Here is an 8,815-nt window from a genome sequence, read left to right as displayed (position 1 = left end):
GTAAGCCAAAACCAGGAGTGGGTGATAAATCTAGAGGTGGTGACATGGTCCTATTATACTTTTCCTCTGATTGTTCCACTCCTGGTTTTGGCTTACATATACTGATGTAAAGAACTCACCAAATACTCAACGTGTGCCCGTGACATAGGGGTATGTGCATGTGCAGTCTTTTATACATCGGCGTATCCACTTATTTTTTTTCTATAGAAAGACGCTTCTGGAAAACCCTGGCTGTGTGGGTAGATAAAATAGTGGAAGCTTAAGATTGGTCATTTCTTTTAGTTGCTTTCGAAGCCTGAAGTGCTTAACAGAAGAGACAAGAAATGAAATATATGCACAGCAAGTCGTTTTAACATTACTGTGCATATATTCATTCTTTTTTATGTTTTTTAAGTGTTTTTTCAGGTGGGTTCATGGCAGAATATGCCTGAAAATGAGGCGGTGTGCACATACCCTAACAGTCAACATCTCTGGGAAATGATGCAGACTACTACTATTGTAGGTTAGAGGAAAAGGAATCACTGGTTACAAATGCCTATAACAGGTATTCTTGTACTCCCATTTACCCACAGTGCATCTGCAGTAGTGATGGACAGTCTGGCTCTTTTTGGCGATCTGTCTCTCCTGGCTCTGCTCACCAAAAACAGCCAGCTCTTTTGGATCCTAAACCGATCCCTATTAAATATGTGTTTACAATAGGTGAACACATATTTAAGATGATGTTAATGAGGCTGAAACTCTGCCTACTTGCAGTTGACCAATTAAATTGATGAGTGGGCGGAATTTGGTCTGGGTGGGAGTTACGACCCCTGAACACTGGAATTTAACACCCAGTTAGAGCCATTCAGAGAATATAGTGGCCCTCACTGGGGCGCTGACCCCCATCATTCACAGCAGGAAGCCGTCAGTTTGTTTCAGGTCGTTTGTGAACGACCCATCACTAATCTGCGGGCTCCTTCATCTTTCAGCATCCATCTTCATTCTTCCCAAAGTCGGGGGGCGGGGTGTGTGTGTTATCCAGTATGGTGGTATTAGTGGTATTAAAAAAAAAAAATCCGGCCTCCTTCCACCCCTTAATAGCCGGCCATCTCACACCTTATTCCTCACAGCCTGTGTCATTGCTGTCACGAATATGAGGAATGTAAATTACCGGTATATTTAAAAATTGTCATAGGCATTAAAAAAAAAAAAAGTCCGGCCTCCTTCCACCCCTTAATAGCCGGCCTGTCTCGCACCTTTTATTTCCTCTCAGCTCAGGACAGCACCATAATCTGCTGCTATGATGGGTGAGAGGAAATGCAGTCACCGGTTATAAATGCCTATGACTGAGGGGAAGTGCAGGTGTTATTGCACTTCTACTTACCAAGCATCTCTTGGCTCCTCCATCTTGCTGGTTGCATCTTCACTCCTCCCGAGGTTAAGTGCCTGATGGATATTGGAGACATCTTCTTACTCCACGTCGCCCTGTAGCCAGTGCCAATCCTGGGATCCATACTTCAATCTTCCTATATTCTGATGATCTTCATTTCCTTCTGTTCTTCTTCCAGGGACTCAAGAGGGCACTATCTCTGATGACACCTGAGTCTTCAAGGGTTTTCTAGCTGACAAATGAAAACCCTCTGAATGCAGCCTGTTTTTCTGGGGGGATCGATGACATTGTGGCCTCTGCTGCCTCCAACTTGCCTAGATGGAACCTTTTGCGGCGGTGATGAGGTTCAGATGTCTGGATGAAACACAACAGAAGATTAGTATTTAAGGATGATGACTTATCACATTAAATAAAGTCACAATCTTTGCTCTTCATTTGTGTAGATTTTATTCCCAAGTAATCCTACATATTGGTTTTCTGGTCAATGTACTGCAATCAGCATGAGAATCAATACAGCAATTGACTATATTTGGTTTATTACCTAATCATGGGAGGTTCCATCGGTAATATACTGTAATAATTTCTGTCATGTGAGATTGGTGATCTTCAGGGGAAACATTTATGCCAGGTTCATTGGTGGCTGGCAAATTACCACCTTTTAGGCTGCTCACCCACTAATCCAGTGTGCCGTCATACAAAGCTCATGCTAGCAAACATTAATGTATGCAGGATGACGTCAAAGATTGTTGGTGTATGAACATAAGAGCTGAAGCTAGATGCATCAAACCCGGGTGCTCTGTACAGACCCTGTGCACAATCAATGATGGAGGGGCATTAAATTCAGAATCCGATGGCGCTTGGCATCATTTTTTTTCTTTCAGATTCCTACTAATTCGGACAGCAGAAGCCTCTATATGCCTCCTCGAGGTATATGAAGATTGAGATGACTGCTCATGCTGATATATAGACTTTTCTGGGAGACCTATTACAGTTTTGTACAAATTCGAGCTGTAATTCGACCTTATCCATGAGCACTTTCTCTTATGTACAATGGTTAAAGAAGAATATATTGGGCGTTGCATTCACTAGTCTTACTCTTCTTAAACATTAGATGGCTGTACAATTTCAGACTGCCAATCCTTTTGTTCTTACTGAGATAAGTTGCCACCAGATATTTGGCCAGCTACCATGTCGGCCCTCGCTCAACCGAGCTCTCCGGTGTTCCCTATGTGAGAGCTGCTGCCAGACATGCCTATAGGTGGTTTATCTCAATGAGAACAAAAGGATTGGCAACCCTGAATTGGACATGTCAGATACTTAACTCCCGCAAAAATCAATTGTCCGGGGGTTCCTATACAGATTAGACTGTTGGTAGAATCTATCGTTATCGGTGGGTTTGGCCAACAATAGTTTAATGTGTATTGGAGTAAAATGCACCAAATTTATGACAAGGTGCATGGCCTTTAGAAAAATCTGGTGCTTGAATAGTTTTACGGAGATAAATACATCTATGCTACCCTTGTATCATTTTCTATAATATGTAACAGTAAATCTATTAAAGGCAATATATCACCAGGTTTTTGCTACCTTATCTGAGAGCAGCATGATGTAGATAAAGAGACCCTGAATCCAACAATGTATCACTTAGTTTACTTTGTGCAGTGGTTCTGATACAGAGTTCTTAGATTTAGCAATGTAGCAGAGTTGAGAAAGCTAACCCTGCCCACACTAGGCTGTGCATGTAAACAGTCCATTGACATTGAGCTGCTTAACACAGGAGGAGGCGGAGTCGGACTAGCAAGCATGTGCTGTTGTAGTCCTGGCAATGATAATCACCAGGTGATAAAACTTTCAGTGTAAGTAAACAACAGCACACAGCATTACAGGTGACATATCATTGAAATCTGTGATTTAACCTCTTCCTCATGCTGTCCGCAGATTACATAGTAAAAAGTTCACCCTGACCTGGATACAATTTCTGTCCATTTACTTACTACAGAGATGTGTGGTGGGGGCATCTGAAGGGCTTCCACAGTCAATATGCTGGAAAAAGGGATGATCTCTGATGTTTCTGTGGACTCCTAAGCGCTTGGCGGGATCTCTCTGGAGGAGCTGGAAATGAAAAATATGCTTACTAGTCAATCAGTGCAGGTAAAAAATCTTATAACAGAACAATTCTACAGGACTTCTGTAGTGCAACGTTAGACCCTATGGCTCTTTCACACGTCTGTGTGTCCGGTATGTGTGGTGACAGTTTCCACACGTACCGGAGACACTGACACACGTAGACCCATTCAAATGAATGGGTCTGCGCACATGTCAGTGTGTTTCCACGGACCGTGTGTCTGTGTGATCCACATAGACATGCCTGTTTTTGCCAGCCGGCAGCACGGATCACACGGACCCATTCAAGTCAATGGATCTGTGTAAACATGTACCGCACATGGATGCCATCCGTGTGACATGTTCCGGGCTTGGGAATCAGCGGTACAGTTAGAGCTAATCCCAAACGCCGGGTGCTGAATGCTGTCCTCATCATAGTTCCCTGCCGGCGCAGCGATCAGCACCAGCAGGGGATAGTGATGAGAGTACAATTCTGCTCCCGGTGTCTCCACCTGTAAAAATAAGAATAAAATTTAAAAAATCCTTATACTCACCTGTCCTAAGTGTCCCCCGCTGTAATCCACACGACCGCTCAGCAGAGGAGCTGTGCTCAGTGAGCGGTGTCCTGTCAGTCACTGAGCTCAGCGCAGCTCCGGGGCCTGCTCGCTGCAGGAGTCATTCTCCCCTGCTCCTCTGCTACTACTCTCATCATTATCTCCTGCTGGTGCCGATCGCAGTGTCAGCAGGGGACTATGATGAGGGCAGTGTTCAGCGCCCGGTGCTTGGAAACAGTACTAACTGTACCGCTGATTCCCAAATTCCGGTGCGTGTGCTCCTGATGCGCCACACGGGTGGCACATGAGCGTCACACGTGTGCCACACAGGTGCACAAGGACACGCATATCTCCGGTACCAGAAATATCAGGACGTGTGAAAGAGCCCTTAGGTCCAACTGACTGTAGACTGCCAGTAGATCCATGACAGCAAGGCTCAGTGACTAAACACTTCTACCCAGCAAAACAAGTACTCATGTAGATCCTCAAATGGATTCATTGCTGGTTAGAAAGGGAAAAATTAAGAGTACATTGGCCTATTCAGTGCGGCTTCAGTACATTTACCATGGCAGTACATTACTAAGTAGTAAATCCAATATCCGTATCGTTCTCACCTCTCTAATGATGTCTTCAGCGCCGGAGGAAGATGTATCAAATAGTGCAGGATGGTAAGTGCACTCACCGGTAACCATCTCATTTATGATGAGGCCAAGCGCGTACCAGTCCACTCCGGCGCCATACTCCTCCCTAGCCAGCATCTGTCACAGAGGAGAGAACAGTTACTACATAGGTGACATGTCAGCACATGAATGTATCAGGCTTTGTATCACGTTTGTGTACTTCTGTGGTAAAATGACACAGAGTCAGTTGAAGTAAGAAGCGTCATTGATGTTTGCTGAAAGAGGCTTTTAAGTTTCCTGGAAGAGATGTGCCGACTGCCGACTACTTCATTGTAGTTTAGTGCATTATTTTTTAACCTTGCATTTTAGGCTGTCGGCCAAAGTTTAGTTTACTCTAGGGTAATGCACATGATGTATTTTTTGGGAAGGAGGGGCAAGTCCACCGAGTTTTTCAAGAGGAAGACGCTTCAGGAAAAGTCTGAGTTATTTTTATCCTGAAGCATCTTTTTTTTTTTTACCCTTCTTCGTCATTTCCATGCCCCTGACGCCCATCCCCCTGCTCCCTCTCTCTGGAGCACTCTGGAATGCCTGCTCTGTCTGCAACAAGCTCCATTTTGTCCATGACCTCTTTACCTATCACAATCTCTCCTTCCTGGGCATCACAGAGACATGGTTGACACCCTCTGACACTGCCTCCCCTGCTGCGCTGTGTTACGGTGGCCTCCACTTCACCCACACTCCTCGCCCTGGTAACAGACATGGTGGAGGAGTGGGTCTACTCCATTCTACCAACTGCACCTTTAGCCCTATCCCACCTCTACCCTCTCTTATTCTACCTTCTTTTGATGTCCACTCTGTCCGCATTTACTCTCCCTCCAACCTCCAAGTGGCTGTCATATACCGACCTCCAGGCCCGGTCACTGCCTTTATTGACCAATTCTCCACCTAGCTTCTTTACTTTATCTCTGCTGACATTCCCACAATCATCATGGACGATTTCAACATCCCCACTGAAACTCACCAGCCAGCAGCATCCAAACTCCTGTGGCTTACTTCATCCTTTGGAATTACTCAGTGGTCCTCCTCAGCCACCCACACAGACGGACACACACTAGACCTCATCTTCACCCGACTCTGCTCCCTATATATCCTTACAACCTCCCCACTACCCTTATCTGACCACCATCTACTCATGTTGTCATCCCTGTCCTCCTCACCTGTCACCCATGTCCAGCAACTAGCACACCCCCGCAGAGACCTTGCACATCTAGACACTCACACACTCTCTGACTCTATTCTACCACTGACATCCATATCTTCACTCCACGACACAGACAGCGCCACTGCTTTCTACAATGCCACTCTTGCATCAGCTATTGACTCGGTCGCCCCTCTTATGCATGGCAGAGCACGACGAGTCAATAGGCAACCCTGGCACAACAACCTCACTATACAGCTTCGACAAGCATCCAGGGTTGCAGAAAACACATTCTCAAGATGACTACATTCAAACAAGCAACACTTGCATTCAAATCAGCCCTCACCTCTGCTAAACATGCCTACTTCACAACCCTCATATCTTGCTTATCCTACAACCCCAAACAGCTATTCAACACTTTTAAATCTCTCCTCCACCCCCCACTGCCCCCTCCGACCGCCGTCATCTCTGTTGAGGAGTTTGCCACACACTTCAAAAACAAAATTGACCAAACAAGGCAAGTCTATACTGCCCAACCACCACAACCCCTTTGTTTTCCAGACCATTGCCCTTCCCCCATAACCTACCTTCACAACATCACGGAAGGAGACCTTACTCGTCTCCTCTCCAAATCACACCTCACCACTTGTGCACTCGACCCCATCCCATCCCACCTCCTCCCCAACCTCACCCCACCATTCATCCCATCCCTTACTCATCTCTTCAACCTATCACTAACTTCTGGCACCTTCCCTGCTGCCTTCAAACATGCCTAAATCACGCCCATCCTCAAAAAGCCATCCCTCGAGCCAACCGCCTTGTCCAGCTACCGCCCCATATCGCTGCTCCCATTTGCCTCCAAACTCCTTGAGCAACATGTTCACACTGAACTTTCCTCTTACTTCTCATCTAACTCTCTCTTCGACAATCCGGCTTCCGCCCCCATCATTCCACTGAAACTGCCCTTACCAAAATCACCAATGACTTACTTACAGCCAAAGCTAACAGACAATTCTCTGTACTCCTTCTTCTTGACCTGTCCTCTGCTTTCGACACAGTTGACCACTGACTCCTACTACAGATCCTCTCTTGCTTTGGCGTCAAAAATCTTGCCCCATCCTGGATGTCCTCATACCTTTCTAACCGCACATTTAGCGTCTCCCACTCCCACACTACTTCCTCACCCCGGTAATCTCCGGTCCTCCCAAGAACTCCTTCTCTCCTCCACACTTATTCGCTCCTCGCCCAATGGCCTCCAAGATTTCTCCCGAATATCCCCCATCCTATGGAATTCTGTGCTTCACCACATCTGATTATCCTCCACACTTGGATCCTTCAGACGGAACCTGAAAACCCATCTCTTCAAACAAGCTTAGAGCCTGCCATGACCTTGCCTGCTGCCACCTCAACAACACTGGAGCCACCACAACAACCCAACCTACTGTCTCCTTCCCCATTTCTGTAGAATGTAAGCCCGCAAGGGCAGGGTCCTCTTCCCTCTGTACCAGTCTATCATTGTTAGTTTGTTTACTGTAAGTGATATCTGTATTTGGTATGTAACCCCTCCTTATGTACAGCACCATGTACATCCTTATGTACAGTATCAATGGCGCTATATAAATAAATAATAATAATAATAATATTTTCATGAGTGCTTTTTCAACATTTTTGACCATTGGCATTTTTTTAGCATTTCTCCAGCATTTTTGTGGTATTTTTTTACTGCTGTTTTCCATTCCTTTTTTGTAAAAAAAACTATGTTCAATAATGAAGAAACCGTTAGTGTTAGCAAAAACAATAGCACAACGCTCAAAAAGATACTTGGACGTTTGCTGGAAAACACTTTAAGAATGGTAAGGTCACTTCTTTTAACCACTTTGCGTCTTTGGAAGCCTGAAGTGATTAAAAGCCTCTCAAAAGACAACATATGAACGGCAAGTCGTTTTTACACTGAAATGCATATGTCTGTTCGTTTGAGCGTTTAGTTTGTGCTTTTTCAGCCAATTTTTCAAACCTCTCTAAATACGTCTTTTTGCCGTCTATTTGTCCAGTATATGTTACTATTCTGAAAAAAAAGTATGGGATAGCTAGTAGAACACGCTATTCCATCATTTAATACAGTCTAAACATATATTTTAAATTTACACTTTTTTACCATGTAGGTCTGTGAGTTATGGATACCACTGTTTGCCATCCATCACACGCATTTGTTACAGGGATACATCCTGAACTTTTCAATAGGTTATACTGATATACAAGTGCTTCGCGCTAAATTAGAATATCATCAAAAAGTTAATTCATTTCAGTTCTTCAATACAAAAAGTGAAACTCATATATTATATAGAGTCATTACACACAGAGTGATCTATTATATAGAGTCATTACACACAGAGTGATCTATTTCACGTGTTTATTTCTGTTAATGTTGATGATTATGGCTTACAGCCAATGAAAACACAAAAGTCATTATCTCAGTAAAGAATACTTAACAAAAAACACCTGCAATGGCTTCCTAAGCGTTTAAAAAGGTCCCTTAGTCTGTTTCAGTAGGCTCCACAATCATGGGGAAGACTGCTGACTTGACAGATGTCCAGAAGGCAGTCATTGACACACTCCATAATGAGGGTAAGCCACAAAAGGTCATTGCTAACGAAGCTGGCTGTTCACAGAGTGCTGTGTCCAAGCATATTAATGGAAAGTTGAGTAGAAGGAAAAAATGGGGTAGAAAAAGGTGCAGAAGCAACCAGGATTGAAAGGATTGTTAAGAAAAGGCCATTAGAAAATTTGGGGGAGATTCACAAGGAGTGGACTGCTGCTGGAGTCATTGTTACAAGAGCCACCACACACAGACGTATCAAGGACATGGGCTACAAGTGTCGCATTCCTTGTGTCAAGCCACTCATGACCAATAGACAGCGCCAGAAGCGTCTTACCTGGGCCAAGGAGAAAAAGACCTGAACTGTTCTCAGTG

At 44.6% G+C, this 8,815-nt stretch overlaps 1 long non-coding RNA gene across 1 annotated transcript; it reads right to left on the bottom strand.

Annotated features, from left to right (window-relative positions):
- Positions 1-1,515: 1,515 nt before the first annotated feature.
- Positions 1,516-4,781, bottom strand: LOC141233367 (uncharacterized). The gene is made up of 3 exons (XR_012299475.1): positions 4,641-4,781; positions 3,364-3,481; positions 1,516-1,723 (listed from the first exon to the last, which is right to left on the bottom strand). It is a non-coding gene; the product is annotated as an uncharacterized lncRNA (long non-coding RNA).
- Positions 4,782-8,815: the final 4,034 nt, after the last annotated feature.

This window comes from Phyllobates terribilis, unplaced genomic scaffold, assembly GCF_046119375.1.
Source record: "Phyllobates terribilis strain yellow unplaced genomic scaffold, ASM4611937v1 Scaffold_583__1_contigs__length_1024312, whole genome shotgun sequence".
In the NCBI taxonomy this organism is placed as follows: domain Eukaryota; kingdom Metazoa; phylum Chordata; class Amphibia; order Anura; family Dendrobatidae; genus Phyllobates; species Phyllobates terribilis.
The sequence above is the reverse complement of the archived record's forward strand: the minus strand, read 5'-3'. Positions and strand labels throughout refer to the sequence as shown.